The 18,099-nt window shown below is 36.0% G+C and overlaps 1 protein-coding gene and 1 long non-coding RNA gene across 8 annotated transcripts in view; one reads left to right on the forward strand and one right to left on the reverse strand.

Moving 5' to 3' along the window:
* Window positions 1-1,367: 1,367 nt before the first annotated feature.
* Window positions 1,368-5,828, reverse strand: LOC107833407 (uncharacterized). Its single transcript, XR_001659155.1, has 3 exons — window positions 5,738-5,828; window positions 4,804-5,249; window positions 1,368-1,453 (listed from the first exon to the last, which is right to left on the reverse strand). It is a non-coding gene; the product is annotated as an uncharacterized LOC107833407 (long non-coding RNA).
* shank3b (SH3 and multiple ankyrin repeat domains 3b) overlaps window positions 5,517-18,099 on the forward strand; it is a 45,187-nt gene continuing 32,604 nt past the window's right edge. For all 7 annotated transcript variants that reach the window (XM_007575496.2, XM_016662577.1, XM_016662574.1 and 4 more), the window contains exons 1-2: window positions 5,517-5,624; window positions 17,019-17,388. The gene's annotated coding sequence lies outside the window, so the exon portion shown is untranslated. The remainder of the gene's footprint in view (window positions 5,625-17,018; window positions 17,389-18,099) is intronic.

Here is an 18,099-nt window from a genome sequence, read left to right on the forward strand (position 1 = left end):
TAAATGATTGATAATTTGATCAGTTATTCAATACTTTTTACCAAATACTTTTTTTTACTCTTCCTTGAGTCTTTTTTTGTTTACTTGAGTAAAAATATGCTGAAGTTGCGCTTCTCTTACTTGAGTACAATTTTTGCGTACTCCACTCATTTTGCTACTGGATCAGAAAAACCTTTTGTCATCGAAGCGTTGCGAGCGTTTCCACGGTAACTATAGCAGCGACAGGGAAAGGAGGTGCTGAGTGACTACGCTGTGCGTCAGAGATGAACAGGTGCGGCTCAGACAGGTGTGCAGATCGACCAAAGCCACTGGACTGTGAACCTGCTGATGGAGGAATGTGTCTGTTCATCAGGTGGTGATGCGGCCGCAGCAGAGCGTCGATGAAGGACAGCAGGTAAATGGAGCAAAACATCTGGGTTTTTACATTTGGAGCTATTTTTAGATGTTTTTACATTCTTGTTTAAAAAGAAATTAGAAAACATGTCAGTAAATGAATTCATATTTAATAAAGTAAAATGTAGCAGGATGAGTATTGAGCTCATGATGAGAAGCAGGGAGAAGCAGAGATTATTTCTCTTTTATTAAAGTAACCCCACATTTATAAAAGCAAAGAGGTTTCCAGAACTTTGAAAAACACAAAATCTTACCAAGTATTTTTGGTCTAGTTTTAGTGCAAATATCTTAGATCACTTTAAATAATTAAAACCTAACTTAAAAGCAACTTTTCACCAAAAAATATGAGCTTGTTTTCAGTAAATAATTACCTAAACATTTTCAGATTATTTTACTTATAACAAGACATTTTTTCCCATGTTTTAAGTGAAATAATCTGACAATGAAACTAGAGCTTTTTCATCAATATTAAGGAATAATTCACTCAAAACAAGCTTCTGTATCTTGCTAAAAAGTTACTTGTTACTTGGTTCAAATTCTGAAAAAAATCTTATAATCACCTTTTGCTATCCAATTATTAATCAATTAATTAATCGATCAGCTCTACACTGTATAGATGTTAAGTCAAACAGAAAAGGTCGAGCTTTTCATGCATCTTTTTCTACAAATGAGCAACCATTCACATATTTCATTGCATTTTATGCTGTAAAATGTAATTTTTTAATGCATATTTTAATATATTTCTAATGTATAAAAGATTTAAGTGGGTTTGGATATCTAAAATATTTAATTATTCCTACTTTTGTAGGAATGTGTTCAGATATTTGTCTTGCTTTTATTTCTCTTTCCTGCTGTTCATGCAGAATCATCTTCAGCATAAGATTTAGATTTTTTTAAATAAATATTAGATGCATCTCAGCACATTTTTGCTGCAACACTTCCTGTTTCCAGAGGATGAAAACCTGCTTTGCTTCCTGTTTCACAGGTGGCCGTGGAGCTGATGGAGCAGCTGAGCGTCTCAGAGGACCATCTGGTGACCGGAGCGTACATGGACCTGATTCTGCAGGGACAAAAAGAGGCTTAAAGCATTACAGTTACATTGTAACCAGACTACAGTGAACAAAATAGCTAAGTTTCAGTAAAATGTTAGTTTTGTGTGTGATGATCTGTAAAAATTAGGAGGAAACATTCAGATAATGTCGGGGTTTTATTTTTCTAAATAAACGTTTCTGGATTCATTCTGGATTTTTTTCCAGTTTGTGTCATGTTTATAAATATTCAGTTTGATTTCTACTGAATAGAAATTTAAAATGATCTCCTTCCTGCTGGGGATTTGTTGTTGTGCCATACAATTATGAACAAGTGATGCAGAGTCAAACTAGAACTGCAATAAATGAATTAGATTGAAAAACTATCTGGTTAAATATAATTAAAAGTGAAGCTTTTAATGGGCTTTTTTTGTATGAAAGTGAACGCAAACTAAAATCTGTGTAGGTTTTTGGATTAATCTCGATCTAAATTGACTAAATGTTATTGTTTGATAACCTTCAATCCAACAGGGGGCGCTGTAATTCCACAATCGTCAAAGCTTTCCATCCTACACAGTGGAAAAAGTTTCAACTGGAAAAAACTGAATGTTCGTGTATAAAAAGCCAGAAGGTTTCACACCCCGTCAGCCTTTCTACATTACAACATTTTATTTTATTTTATTTTGAGATTTCTTGTTATTCACCAACACAAAGTAGTGGATAACTGTGAAATAAAACTTATAGTACACAGTTGTCAATTTTTATTTAGAAATGAAAATCTCAGAAGTGCGGCTTGCATTTGTACCCAGTCTCCTTTACTGTAAATCCACCTTGCATTCCCTACAGTCTGTTGCAGAGAAGAAATGAAACTTTCTGACTCTAGATGTTCAAAGATAACTGAGTTATAAACTTATAACATGAGGTGGTTATAAAATGCACACCACACTTTTCAGATCTTCATAAGTATTAAAAATTACACATAATTTCCCACCTCTTCATTTCTGCACTACTTTGTGTTGATCTGCATTAGGGCTGAAACGATTAATTGGATTAAACACAATAAATTGATTATTGAAATAGTTAACTAATTTACTAATCAATTAATTGACTGGAGTATAGACTCAAAAAACTAAAATATTCAGAGCAGTAATTGAAAACTGTATAAAATATATATACATTTCACATTTAAGATAAAAACACCTCTCTGTAAATATGACTTAGTTTTAGCTTCATCTGGTTCAATTTATGTACATTTAAACAAAATGAAATTTTAAAAATGTTCTGATTTAAAAAAAAATGAACTATAATAATTTAATATATTTCAAATATTGTGTGAAAAAGTTTAAGTGGTTAAAGGAAAATCAGTAGAATGTGATATTTCTTTAGAATATTAATTGATCAATTGACTAGTAAACAGGCTCCTCCTCCTCCTTGATGACACCATCAGTTGTACTCCACGCTACGCTGTGATTGGACCATGGGCTCGTTGTGTTTTTGGCCGGCTCGCTGCATTAATAAAGTCTTTAATCTGACACATTGGGAATGTTATCCCACAGAAATATGCTGCAGTCTGAAGCAGCAGAAGCTGCGGAGCGTCCTTATGTAACCGGATGACGAACCCATTCAGAACATTTAAACTCCATCTGCTCCCGCTGTTTATTCACCAAAAGCAGATTTTAAGTCCGTTCTCATCTACAAACGGTATCGGCAGAAGTAGAGGAGGGAAGCTGAAGATTACAGTTTAACTGATGAGTCACGTCTGATCCCTCAGCAGCAGAGCGATCATCTGAGTGGATGTTTGTTTCCCTCACTTTGTGCTGAAACTGTCATTTCAGACAGGCATCACAGCAGCCAGCAAAGAAAGTAAAGGCTCATTTACCAACATGGAGTTTAAGAGAAGTTATGATTGAACCTCTTTCAGTCTGAACATCTGATCAGATATCAGACATTATCTATCACTGATATCTGATCACAGACAAACTGATTTAAACTCGGTTCTTTCTGTCCAGTTTTCTGTCTCTTTTTCTGTTTGTCTTTCCATCTGTTTTTATTTCTCTGGTTTTTTTCTCTGTTCTTTCTTTCCATTTCTCTCTCTTTCTCTTTGTCTGGTTTCCTTTCTTTCTGTCTTTACATTTGTCGGCTAGTTTTTCTGTCTGTTTTTCTTAGTCTTTTTTTTATTCTTTTTACCTGTTCTTTCTGTTTTTTCTTTTTCCTGCCTTCCTTTCTTTCTCTCTGCTTTTACACCTGTTATTTCTGTCTTTTTGTTGGTCATTCTTTCGATGTTTGACTGTTTTTTGTCTGTTTTTCTTTCTGTCTTTTTCTGCTTTTGACGTTTTCTTTTTCTGTTTCTTTCTGTGATTTTCTTTTTTTCTGATTTTCCATCTGTTTTCTCTGTCTTTGTTTCTGTTTTTGTTTCTCTTTTTCTTTGTCATTCTTTCAGTTTGTTTTTCTTTTGCCTGTCTGGTTTTCCTTCTTTCCTTCTCTCTGTCAGTTGTAGTCAGATTCTGTCCAGCGTTTTGCTTTTCAGCCTCTAAACCTCATTAACTTTTACTCAGGTTATATTTTGCGTTTCTTAGCTACTGCACCAAAACATTTGTATTATTATTAAACTGATTTCAGTTCAGCTCTAAAAGTCCAAATAGATTTCTGTGAAGCAGTAATAAAGATTCCTTTGGTAAAAATACGTGAATGTTTTTGGTATTTAAACCAGCATTAAAGATGGATTTCCTGCTTTACTGCATTATGAATTAGTTGAAGTGGTTATAAAGAACTGCAGTGAGAAACAACATTTTTAGAAATTCTTTTTGTAACTTTCTTTGTATATTTTGTGTTTTAACATTTAAGCAGGAAGGTTATTTACTTCACATGATTTGTTTGGATTATTAATATTTATTGTCCCTAGTGGCTCAGTGACTTCTAGATCGTTTTATATTTTATATATTAAACAAGATTATTGAAATTGGGGAATTTTTTTGGTAAATTAGTGTTTTGATCTCAGGCCAGTCAGATGTTTAGGGTTTATGAGAAACATCTCAAAACATAAAACTTTGTAGAATACTCTCACAAGACATTTTTAATAGTTAATAACCGATAATTATCATTACATATATATATCATATAATGGCAAATTGAAACAGCCTTTTTTCAGTTCTTTTGTGTTGTTTTTGTTTCTAATCTGTGGAGCGTTTGAAAACTTACCTTGAAAATAGATCTGAATCTCTGTGTCCTCTGTGTCCTCTTATCCGTTTTCTACCATATTTTTTCCTTCCACTTAACTTTTTCAGGCAACATTTCAGCCTTAAAAATCTTTTTTTATTGGTTTTAAATGATATTCTGATTTTCTGAGATTTTGTGTTATATTAGGTGTAATAAATATACGTACCAGCTTGATTTTTGAGCCGAGTTTCTGGAATAGATGAACTTTTGATGAATTTCTGCTCCTTCAGTCTGAACACTGTAGTTGCTGCAGGCAGCGGCATGAATGGAGGCGTTGTACAGTACGGCGCCTCATCACTGCAGCGCAGAAAGGATGGGGCTGTGGGGGGGTTGACATGTGGAAAACACCTCTGAGTCACGTGACTCCGGCCACGTGCGATCCGATTGGTGGAAGCTGAAAGAATCTTTGAATCTGAAACGTTTCGTTTTGTGTTTCGGACGAATAAATCTTTAGATCAGGTTCGTGATGGTGATGCCGCCGCCACCAGTGTTTGTGGTGCTGGTGCTGATGCTGGCTGGAACCTGAATCCCGGTTGCACCGTTGCCATGGTGACGGGGCCGCTCCTCCGCTCCTCTCCCCCTTCCTCTGTCTTTTTCTCTCTCTCTCTCCAGCTTACAGCAAAAAAAAAAGAGGGAGAGAAAGAGAGAGGTGTGTTTTCTAACCCACGCATTGGAGTGGGAGACGACGTGCACATGCACACACACACACACACACACACACTCGCAGAGCCACAGAGAGTGTGTGTCATGCTGGCAGTGTGTGGGCTGAACCTAGCAGCCCTCCACTCGTCCTGCCTCTCCCACTTCTTCTTCTTCTCCTCTCTCCCTCCACGTCTCCGGATACTCCACCTCCTCTTCCTCTTCTTTTCTCCATCCTCCATCACCTCTTCCTCTCCTCCTCCTCCTCGGTTCTTCTCTCCATCTCTCGTTTTGTTTTTTTTTATGTTCAGTTTTTACATCATGGAGAGCTGGTCGCTGATCTTCAGGGTGAGTCTCTGCAGCTTTCTGCATGTTTTCCCCTCATACTGTGTGTGTGTGTGTGTGTGTGCGTGTGTGTGCGCGCGCGTGTGTGGGCGTGTTGGTGTGTGTGCGCCACTCACCTGCTGTCGCTCTCTAACTTTAAAACTACATTTTCTGAACGTTTTTCTGTTTTCATTCTTCTTTTCTGAGTTTTCTTTCTCCATCTCTTCATTTTTGTTTTGTTTATTTCTGTTTTTATTTCTTTTCACCTCTTTCTGTTCTGTCGTTCTCCATCCAAACTCTCCGGGTTTCATTTTCCTTTTCCCTCCATCCTCATTCATTTTTCCAGTTTTCCTCCTCAATCATTTATTTCATCTCCTTCTCTTTTTGATTTTTCTCCCTCTTATTTCCTCTTCCTGTTTCCTCCAGCATCACTTCGCTGTCCCGTGCGTGTGTGTGTGTGCGTGTGTGTGTTATATAACCTCAGCAGTGAGTGTGTAGGCTGTAATCTCAGACTGACATCTACAGGAGCAATCTGCCCCCCTTCAGATAAAACAGAAGCAAACAGGAACAGGAAGTTGTCCCCGTTGTTGCCCTGGAGGGCAAATTGCTCTTGTCGAGTTTGGAAACTTGCTGCCAAAGATCGAGGTTTTGTCTGGAATCAGAATTGTTGCCGAAGTTGAAGTTTTGTTTGGTGGGATGAATTTTTCAGCTGCAGTGGTTCCGGGTCCAGATTGACTCTGGTTCTGTTCTGTTCTGGGCTCTAAACTGGTGATGGGTCAGAACCGGGTCGCTCCATTTTCACATGCAAGATCCAATTCCAGCGTTGAGAAACTCAAATGTTTCACCCAAAAAATCAGACCTCCATCCATCCATCCATCCATCCATCCATCCATCCATCCATCCATCCATCCATCCATCCATCCATCCATCCATTTTTTTCCATCCAAACAATAATCCATCCGTCCATCCATCGCTTTACCCATCTTTCCATCTATCCATCTTTGCCGTTTTTGTTTTTTCCAGGTTCCATATTTTTATACTTTTAATCTTTCAGTTGATTTAAATTTAACTCCAACTTGAGTCTGAAATGAAGAAAGACAAACACTGAATAAAAATGGCCGTTTCATTCCTTTGGACAACCGGAGATTCACTCATCAGTTGGCCAGAGTTTGGCGCTTCCATCTCTGATCTGTGAAAAATGGGTCAGTTACTAAAAAAATAACATTTTAGCAATTAATTAAAGCTTAAAATGGAGAACTAACAATACAAACATTTCAACCAACATGAATCAATCAAAGCTGAGGTAAAGATCAGGATTAAATGCTGGATGCATAAATGTAGAAGTTCATCGACCCCCTAACATATTTAATCATTTTATTGCTTTTATAAATCAGTCAGGATCAACAAAATTTGGCTTTTTTGACAAAAATATTTACCAAAAAAAAAAAACTGTCAAAGTGGAAACTCACAAATAAAGATATCTAACATGAAACAAGTGATTGCTTAAATATTCAGCTCCTAATTCAACAGCCCTCCAGCCTGCTGGTGCTGGTGGAGATCACCTGATTGCAGTTTTAAAGATGCCTGGTTCTGGAAGGTCCATGACCTGGCTAATCAGTATTCCTGGACACTATTAAACCATGAAGAACTGTCCAACCAATCAGAGAAAAGGTTATTGAGACGTGTAAGTCAGGGGCTTCACTGCAGCAGGCCAGGTAATTAGAGCAGCAACGACTCAAAGCGTCCAGCTAAAGCTACTGGAACGGTCACTTATTTCATGTGAATATTTTTATTTACTTGTGGAAATCAGTTTTCACTTTGACATTAAAAGTTGTTTTTTGGCAAAATAGACCATTTTTGTTGATCATGATTGATTTGTAAAGCCAATAAAAGGCTAAATATCCAAGCAGTGTATTTAAGTTAGTTTAACTCCAGTGACTCCTAAAATGATCACCAAGAGACTTTATTAATGAAATGTGATTATTCCAGCTCATCTTTATCCTTTAATGTTTATTGTCACCAGTTTTCCTGGAATCATTTTCTGCAAGTCTACAAAATAAAAGTTATCAGGACTGAAAACAAAATTTGATTAAAAATAAGCATATAAACAGGAAAAAAGTTACACCCTAAGTGATGTCACCAGTATGACGAAGTATTAGAGAAGTATTACAAAGAAACATTTCAAATAAGAATAAAGTTGCGAGAATGAGAATAAAGTCAGTGTTTTGAGATTAGTCAATGACAAGAATAGAGGTCAGTATTATGCTTCTAGTTTTATGACTTTATTCTTGTATGACAATATTATTGTAATTTTATAGCTTTATTTTAATTGTATTTTTTATGATCTTAGATTGGATTTACAGCAAAATACCAAAGCAAACAGAAAAACTGTTTTCATACAGCAGACCAAATGTATAAAAACTAACAGCTTTAATTTCTTAATCTTTCCACTATTTATTTTAATCCTCACATAGTTTGATAGCAACACACACAAACTGCCTGGTCTTTAATATTTCTAGATAATGTTAATATTTTGCTCTGAAAACTGTGTAACCCCAATTTGATGCCATCAGACATCTGGTCAGGATTTCATTCACTTCGCAAAACAACTTGATTAAAACCGTGTAAATAAATTCAGCTGGTGATTTTATCCTCAGCAAATCTTTGGGAAAACTTGCTGGAAGAGGAATTTCAATGATGTAACGATGTGGCATCAAATCTGCCGGGTTTTTTTTTTTTTTCCTGAACTTGAATCTCTAATAGGGTTGAGATTCACACTGTTTCAGATCAGGGAGGAACTGGTGGCAGTTCAGGATATTTCCGACCCATGAGTAATGTTTTGACTCATGCTTATTTGAAACGTTACTTGGATGTTAAGTGGAGGAATGTAAATTTAGATTCTGTAGGAAGACGATGAGCTGTGGGAGTTTCTGAAGGCTCGGAAACTAGTTCATGCTGTCTGCGTCGTCTTTCACCGCTGATACAAATGGCAAACATTAAAACTAAATTAAGTAAACAAACATCTCAGAAGCTAAAACATAGCTTCACAACCGATTGGTTAAATGTCTGATAGCTTCAAAATAACATTTTTGAACACATTATACATCTCAAAAACTGATTTTTTTTAGGCATTGAGCTTACCACTTATACAAAAAATACATCAAAAACAGTCAAATTGAGTGTTTATTGTGATTTAAAGCAACTCCAGCCTTGGATGAATAATTTCACTTTATTTATTGAACAGAAACTGAAGCAAAACGCAGAAGCATTGATTTAACTGAATGATCCTAGATGAACTTCAGGTTATTTAGTAATGGTTTTATAACTATTCCTTATGGTTTGACAGCAACAAAGTTGGATAGTAACTACCTATATTTATTCATTTACAACTACTTGAGTAACTTTTTTGAAAAAAATTACTTTTAGGAGTATTTTTACTCAAGTAACTTTATTTTGAAGTATTTCTGCTCTTGAGTAAAGTTTCTTGATTTTCTAACCACTGAATGAAAAACATGTTTTAACCAGAAACTCACCAGACACAGACACACACCTGCAGCTGCTGTTAAAGTTTCATAAGTTTTCCATTGAAAGAAATGGATACGGAAAATTTATTTATGTGTGATTTTGTTATTTTTTTTATTATTGTCATTTTTATCCTTAAAATACCAACATTTCCAATCAACTTTATATTTTGGACCATCTGATGATGTAATTTTTAAATATTAAATGATTTATAATTTGGACAGTTACTCTGTACTTTAGTAGAACTTTTTTTGTTTTTTTTAACCAAATACTTTTCTACTCTTATTTGATTAATTTCTTGGACAGCTACTTTTTACTTCTTTTTTTTTTAAGTTTAAGTATCGCTACTTTTACTTGTTTACAATATCAACCTCCCTCTGGACAGCAACAATTTATTCTCAAGTCATTGCTGAAGACGCTTCACTTTGGCAAACTGGTTGTTTTGAGTGTTTTGTGTATCCAAAAATGCACAACATGATTTAACAGGTCTATAAAAAGTATTCACACCCTTGGATGTCTTACAAATCGATCAGGATTAACAAAATTAAACTTTTTTGACAAAAAAATTGTACAAAAAAAAACTTTAATATGAAAATGAAATCTGACAGTCCAATAACATTCCACCTGAAGTAAGTGGTTGCATAAATATTTGTGAAGTGAATGTAAAGTCAGTATTTAGTATTCAGCTGTGAGCAGGTCTGGGCTTTGAATAGGCCACACCAGAGCCAAACCATTTCTCCATTTCTGTGTAGTTTCATGTTTCCGGTCGTCGTCTTGCTGGAAAATTAATTTTCTCCAAAAACCAAATCACTGGAGACACAGGTCACTTTAAAGAGAATGATTTTCTATGTAGCCACTTATTTTATGTTTCATATTTTTATTTAACTGTCATTATATTGTAGAAATCAATTTTCACTTTGTAATTAAAGAGATTTTTTATTTTAATTGTCAAGTTTAGTTGATCATGACTGATTTGTAAAAGCAACTAAAGGCAAAACATCCAAAAGGGTGAATACTTTTTCCAGGCATTTAGTTATGAGAAATTGTTTTTCTGACACATTGCAGAAAAAAATCCTCTTTGTTTTGAGATTTTATGCTCAGAGTGTTTCGCAATTTTGGCTTTTAGCGTGTCAAAATTAGCATGTTTTATATAAATATTATTCTTTCCTCAGAAGGATTTCTGTCAGCATGTTTTATTCTCACTTTAGCCAGTTAGTTAGTTGGTTAATTAGTTCCTTGTTTAAGGCGTTTCAATCTGTTCTGATGTAATTCAGTGAATTTCTGAGTCATGGAGTGAATCTGGTCCTTGAGCGTAACCACCAGGAAACCCTTTTATGTAAAAGTCAAGGTGAAGTTAGCAGATGCTTTGAAGATTCTTGTATTCATCTGGATGAAAATGTTAGTGCGATTGAATGTATCTGTCTGTAGGAATCAGCTGTTTCTGAACTCCTCGTTCCTGTAAACTCGGGTTTGTCGGTTTGTTCTCGATTGTTGTGAAGTCGCACTGTTTGGGTCGGCGTTCACCACCGCCATGATTGTTGAGGAAATCGAGCAGATTTTCCGTAGTTTGTCTTCTCAGCAGTGTGTGAGAAACTTGACGAGACAGAGAGTGTGTATAATGGGGAGAATACAGCGAATATTATCAGCTCCTGCCATTGGTTGCCATGGTGATGGACAAGGCAGCACAGAGGCATCCTGTTCACACGTAACAATGAAATGCATGTTTGGTGTTCTGACGGCAGCTGCACAGGTTTGTTCCTGCTGCGAATGAGACACTCAGGAATCCATGTTTCATTTTCATGCATGAATACAACCAGTGAAATGAAATGAAACATTTAATCAATATTTCATCTGTTTTATTGTCTTATATATGGCATTTGTAGATTTTATAAAAGCTAAAAACTACCCCCCGTTTTAAGTTAATTTCCCTACAACTTGTTTTGAAAAAAATTAACTGAAAGGACATTTTGTAGCTAGATTGTGAAGTTAAAGCAGCTGCAGTCATTTGGCTCAGACATGGAGAAAGAATTTAGCCACAACAGAAGCTAACTGTTTCCATAGACAGACTGTTGGTTTAACAAAACCTAAAATGACTTTTCTTTTTGGACGCCATTGTTACACAGCTTCTTGTTAACATGTAAAGATATTGAAATGTACTATCATGATTATTGTGTGCCACTTATCATCAATATTACCATGATTTTGTATTATTGTTATTGGTGTTAAATTGTATATTAATAAATTATGTAAGACTAATCTTTGCACAAACCAAGTTTATAAGACAGTTGTTTTCACAACAAAAGAATAAATGGTAGGCTGCTTTAATTGGCCTTAAAATACGTTTTAATCATTGCAGGAATTTCTGTCTTAGTTCATCTGCTACACTAAATAAGTAAACAGACTTAGAATTGGTTTAGGAAGAAACCTTATATTAACTCATTTAAAATTTTAATTAAGCCACTAGATTTGAAAGTAAACTTCATTGTCAGTTAACAGTTTAACTTTGGTGTTAATTTTGTTTAATAATCTGAAACATTTAATTTAAACAAAATGTTAAAAAAAGAAAAGGAAAACAGATTGGTGTGTTAGAAAAGTTTTTTGAATCAAGAAAATGGTCTGTATCATATGGACAACAATACTCTGTCAAAAGCTTCCTGTTTTTCAGAGTTGTCATTAAAATGTGCTTTTATTAAAATCTGCTCTGGAAATGTGTGATAATGCAGCTTTTGACTTGTTTCTTACTCCTGATTATGACTTTATAATCTGATCATATAGGCTCTTTAGAGACAGACAGAAAAGTTTCCATTGCAGTTGAAACAATCCGATGAAACTACATTTTTGCTCATTCATTTAGGTGATGCTATGACCTTATTTCTCATGTACTGAAACCCTATTTATTAAGTTAATTGTTGTTTTTGGACCTCTAGATTTATGGCCTTAGGAATGTGGAGTTGCTCAGCTAGGATTTTCTTTGCCAACTGATATACTCGGCTTGCTTGTTTGTGATTATTTAAGACGTTGCACACGTAGAGGCTTCCTTGGCGTCTTTCAGAAACGGCCGTCAGCCTTTGTTACAATAAAGACGAAAGCATTGGCTTGGATCACTCCAGTGATTACTGTATCAACATCTTTGAGTGAAGTTTGTTCTTTTGGTTTACGAGTGTATAAGAACTGCCTGTGCAGGCTTGGCAGCGGATAGAGGGAGGGGGTTTCCAGTGAAGAGGTTGGGAAGCAGAACAAACACTGCCTAAAATAATCTGAAGGAAACTCTGAACGCTAATGTTGCTAGCCACATCTGGGACCCTGTTGCTCATGTTCATTGTATATCATGTATTATTTGTATTATATTTGACATCAAATTTAGATATTAAAACTAAAAACTTTAGAAACATCAACAGTGTGTATATGTGTGTGTGTGTGTGTGTGTGCGCGTGTGTGTGTGTGTGTGTGTGTTCTTGTATAACCCTCTTGTGGGGACCTTGTAATTTCATATACAATAGTCCTCATCTCATCACCGGGCTTTTTATTGATTCAAACTCAGGTTTTAGACAGTGAGGGCCCTCACAAAGTGCATCTGTTATCAGTGCTGAACAGCTTCCCAGATTTTCCTGCCAAACATCCGTTTTCTTGGCAACCGAGACAGGAAATAGGAAGTGTGAGTCACAGGAACTACTTCTAATCATTGTCAAGTCGTTTTTTTTTCTTCAGTTGTTTTCTTGTCTCCAGTATGTCCTCCTGCTGTCTGCGCTGCTGTGGAAACATTTTACTTTCATAGCCAGTCCCACACAGACCAGCTGGTTAGCATGCTGTTAGCAATTAGCGACTAACCAGCTGCCTGCCAGTATGCTAACATAAGCTAAGAAGCTATCCCAGAGGCAGTTATTTCCTTTCTCTAAACTGTGTTCCCAGGAAAGTTCTGAAAGTATCAAAAGTTAAATATTTGCATGAAATGTAACAAGTAAATATTTACAATGTTGCATTTCTTCTTGGTCTTAAAGGAGATAAAGATGAGATTAATATAATTTACTCTTCATCATGAGTGGACATGAATATCTGTAGCTGTTGTTGGGTCAAAATAACAGCCTTATAGAAGTTTGTCACTAATTAGCAGATTCCAAGCAACAAGTTTTTCAATTTCACCAACTGAAAAAACAATCCTCACAGTACAGATTGAAAGCCCCAATTTGTGAAAGTTATTGTGACTGAAAATTTCCCATGAAGCCGTTAAAACCAGAAAATATGACTACTTAGTAATTATTCTATTTTTCTGGGATTTCTTTTCAAAGAAAACTTTTATAAAAACTCTAGAGCAGGGGTCCCAAACTTTTTCCTGTGAGGGCCACATAACCTTTCCCTTCTCTGCTGGGGGGCCGGAGTCAGTTTGTAACAGAAAAAGTGTGACAATTGCAGGAGTGCCTAAATATAAAAATGTGTTGTTTTCCAGAAAGCACAATCAAATAACCCTCTCTGGGTTCTTCACAGAATAAATCCAGGAAGGATTATAGTCCGTATTTTCCAAACTATGAGCCGCACCGGCCTATAAGCCACAACCCCAAAGTTTTTTTTTTTTTAAAACTTATATGTGTAAACAGAAATCTCTGCTGCTCCAGGTTTTCCACATCGATGCAGCAGCAGCAGAGAGAGTCGGACACCTAAAATTTGAGTAATAACAGGTCAATTGAATATCACATTTATTACGGTTGAAAAAGAAAAAGTTGCCAAGTTTATATTTAACTGAACTGATTACCGTAGTTTCCAAACGGTAACTGTACCAGTAAAAGTGCTGATCCTTCCTGTCTGATACTAGCATGTGCTAAATGAAAATGGGCGCTTTCTTCTTCTTCTTCTTTAGATTTCAACAGCAGCTTGCATCCATGATTGTTGCACTACTGCCACCTACTGGATCCTAATATCTATACCTCAAATTCTCATAATGATCCCAGTATTTAAAAAAAAAAAAAAAAAACTAAAAATCTTTTTCCCCTCAATGCTTTTTAACTGATCAACAACATTCTCAAATTTTAATTCCCTATTAAAACCTAATTCCGTTTTAATGGGTGCTTTCTTCTTTTATTTCCAATTTTGACTTCCAATGATTCACTTCCTGCTAAAGAGCCCCCTAGTGGTTGAAGAAAAATCCACATATAAGCGGCTTATAGTCCGGAAAATACGGTATATGAACAAAAACCTGAACGCTCTCTGGTATTGTTCAGGGGGCTGGACCAAATGTTTAGGTGGGCCAGATCCGGCCCGCGGGCCGTAGTTTGGGGACCACTGCTCTAGAGTTTCCAGTATACTCTAAAATGTTCACAAATGTTTTATTTAGTTCCTGAAGTAACTAGAAGCACAATACATTCATTTGTCCATAGCTTAAAATATACTTTCAAACATCCTTACTTACAATCATGGTAAAAAGAAAGTATTATGGTTTTACATACTATTTAGAGTTTTGGGGTTGTTTTAGCTTATATATCATCATTGCAAAATCAACTTGTTCAAAATTTTAATAACATAGGACTTTTTTCAGTGCAGTAATTGACAACTAATATATTCTAGATCAGGGGTGCCCAATACGTCGATCGCGATCGACCGGTCGATCAAGGAAAAGTTTTGAGTCGATCTTGGCAGGTGACAAACTGAAGACCACCAGGACGCTGAGACCAGCACTTCCTCTTCTGACAGGCTTATCAAAAAATATTCACTAAGATCCTAAACGTAGCTTCATTAAAAAATAATAATTATAAAAAATCAACGAAACGTGTTAAAATGAATAATCTCAGTAATTATTGTTTCAACAAAGTATTACGCTATTCTGTGCGTTTCGGTTCCATTAACAAAAAAACAAAAGGCGACTCAAAGATCGACTGACGAGCAGAGCAGGAGTTTAAGTTACCTACTCAACACCGCTGTGTTCATGAGAAGCTTATTAATAATCGAGAAATAATACCGAGTCTGGAAACCTGATATCGTAACGAACTGAATGTTGTGTTTTTAAAATAATCTCAGCTCGCCTTGCGGGGCGCAGGCGGCTGCCATGGCAACGGGTGGCTTAAACAACAAAGAGACAGAGTAAAAAGGAGGAGTAGTTTAGAGTTGATCGTCTGTTCGGGTTGTTGTACCTTTGTTTACCTTTGCTGTGGCTCATTACACCTGCTGTAGTTTCTGAACATTCAATAAACGACAAAATTGGACTAATTACCTTGTTTGTTTGTGAGTAAACGTCACAACAAACATCAAATGGGACAAATATATTTCATTAAGTTTTAACTAATTCTACAGCGATAATTATGTGAAATTTAATTAATTATATCCCGACTTCAGAAGATTTGCCTTTACCTTTTCTGGGCTCTTTGGTTCCTCCTATCAGTCTGTAGTTTCTCATATTGAGGTCATCAAACCAAATTTCAGATCTACCATGACTGACTGACACCTGCTGGCGTCAGGTCTGCAACCAGCTTCTGACTGAGAAACCAGTAAGCTGCTCCCAGTGTCAGAATCTCACTGAGGAAGAAACTACGTTAGGCTTTCTGTCACTTTATTATTTCTGCTATAACTGATGAATATTCGCATATAAAATTAGTCAATAGAGTTTAATTTGCAATTTTTATGTCTTTGTGTCGTGAGGTAGATCTCAGGTGGCTGGTGAGAGAAAAAGTAGATCTTGCTCTCAAAACGTTTGGGCACCCCTGTTCTAGATGTTATAAATAAGCATTTTTCATGCTAGTATAATATTTAGTCAGTTACAGACATCAGACACAAATGACATTACCCAAAATGCTGAAGGTCATGGAGTGATGTAAGCACAGATTAGGGAGAGGAAAGAAGAAAATAGGCAGATATTTCAATGGAACTCATCACAATGTTTTAAAATTTTGTGCAGCCAGAGTTTCAATGTTTAGCAGCTTTTTAATTAATAATGACATTGTGAAATATGTTGCATGTATTTGTACTACTTGGATGTATTTTCTTTTTACCATTCATCCAAGCAAGTTCAAGTTTTCTTTTAAAAATGGGGCAATATATATTGAAGAACAGTTACAAGTAAATACATAAGATTATAGCCAGCTACTTAATTTCAATCTCTAGTCTCATTAGCAGGTAAATGTTTAAGCACAATAATGAATAAATTCATGCATTTTATCTACATCCAAACATGAATAATCTATCTAACTTGAAAGCCACAAATTATTTCAAATATTCATCCACCTATACAACCTTCCATCTATAAAACTAAAAGTAAATGAAAAAAATGTTTTAATCTGTTCAAGCGTCCATATGTTTTAATGGCAAAGCCAAACCTGTTGTGTATGGATATAATCTTGATCCCTTTAGCAGGTTTTGGTGTAGTTCTGTGGTTATTTGTCTCTTTGAAGCAACCATCCATCTATGTTAATTTGTCTGAATCTCTTGATTGGATTGCCATTGTGTCTCTTTTGTTCTGGATCTTTTCATGTTTTGTATTGTTTATCTTTTGGCAGTTTTGAGTCTTTAGAGACAAATTGTTCCATTTTTAAATCTTCATTCTTTTGTTTCTGTCATACCTCTTTGTTGTGTTTCTTACTGTTCATCTGTCACTGTATGGCCATGTCATCTCTTTATGGGAATTTATAACCTCCCTTTGGTGCTTTAATAATTAAAATTATGTGTATATATGTGCTAACATTTCAGTTAAACCCATTGTAAACCTGCACCACTGTAAGATTCCGTAAAGTAGTTCTGCTCAGCTTGAAAACTTGACATTTTAAGTCAGATTTTTAGTAGTTTAACTGACCCTTCATATTCTAACCCTTCAATTCTTCTTCCTCTCCTCCCTTCCTCTATATCCTCTCTTTCCTCTCCATTACTTCCCACCCACATCCTCCTGCTCTTCCTCCCACTCTTCCTCCCTTTCTACAGGATGGGCAGGGCAGCTCTCTGAAAACAATCTGAAACCCTGAGACCTGTTACTTCTCAACTATTATACAGAAGAAAACACTTGAAGGTTACCGAAGCCTTATTCTCCAAGAGGAACAACAACATCCACAGGAACTCCTTCATCTAGTATTAAAGAAGTACTCATGAAATTTTAACTCCATCAACTCAAGATCTCCGACGCCCACACTTAAAACAAAAAGAAGAGGCAATAGAGGCTGGAAAACTGGATCATCAGACTGGACCAGAACCAAACGAAACGCTTGGCAGAATCTGAGACCCACAACAAGCCAGAAGAGATTAGTGAAAATTGGTAAAGTCCTGTGGAAAAGTTTGATGGGACTGCTGACAATAGGTGAGTGGATCTTACATGCTCTGAAGAATCTGTTTATTATTTCTCCTAAAAGACCTAAAAGGATTTTTTTTATTTTAAAAGCTGGTATTAAGTTGGTACAGAAGAAACTTTAAACTGTTGGGTTGAATTTCGTACTTTTATCACACTGTTGCATATCTTGCTTCAGTAGAGCAGGAAGACTTGCAGCTTTAAGTAAATTATGCATCAGCAGCATCTCTTTGTTCTTGTGACATCGTAGCACTAAGAGTTGGATCAGAAGCTTTGTCAAGCATTCACCGCTACTGAAAAATTACCACAAGAGCTTCTCAAATGTCACTGCAATGACTGAATAATAAGATTACATAATGTCATGCTACGCAATGCAGACATTCTGTCTGTACTAATGAAGATTAAGCTCACCTCAGCATGCTTTAAATGCCTCAAACCAGCTGCAGTCTAAACTATTTCCACAACAATCCAGCAAATATATAATTGAACTTCCAACTTCAAGTCATTGAGGATGTTTTCACACCTGATAGTCCTGTAGATTTGGTTTGATTGAGGACCAAAATTTCAAAATTTGTTCCATTTTCAGCTGTTGCAGTTCTCTTTCACACTGCATTATATCTAAGCTACCAAACTAATTGAACAACCAGTTCCCCTCCTTGCCTGTGGGGGCACTGCAACAACAACCACTGAAGGAAACGACACAAAAACCTCTGAGTGCAACTT

Source organism: Poecilia formosa, unplaced genomic scaffold (genome assembly GCF_000485575.1).
Source record: "Poecilia formosa unplaced genomic scaffold, Poecilia_formosa-5.1.2 Scaffold379, whole genome shotgun sequence".
NCBI classification, from domain to species: Eukaryota; Metazoa; Chordata; class Actinopteri; order Cyprinodontiformes; family Poeciliidae; genus Poecilia; species Poecilia formosa.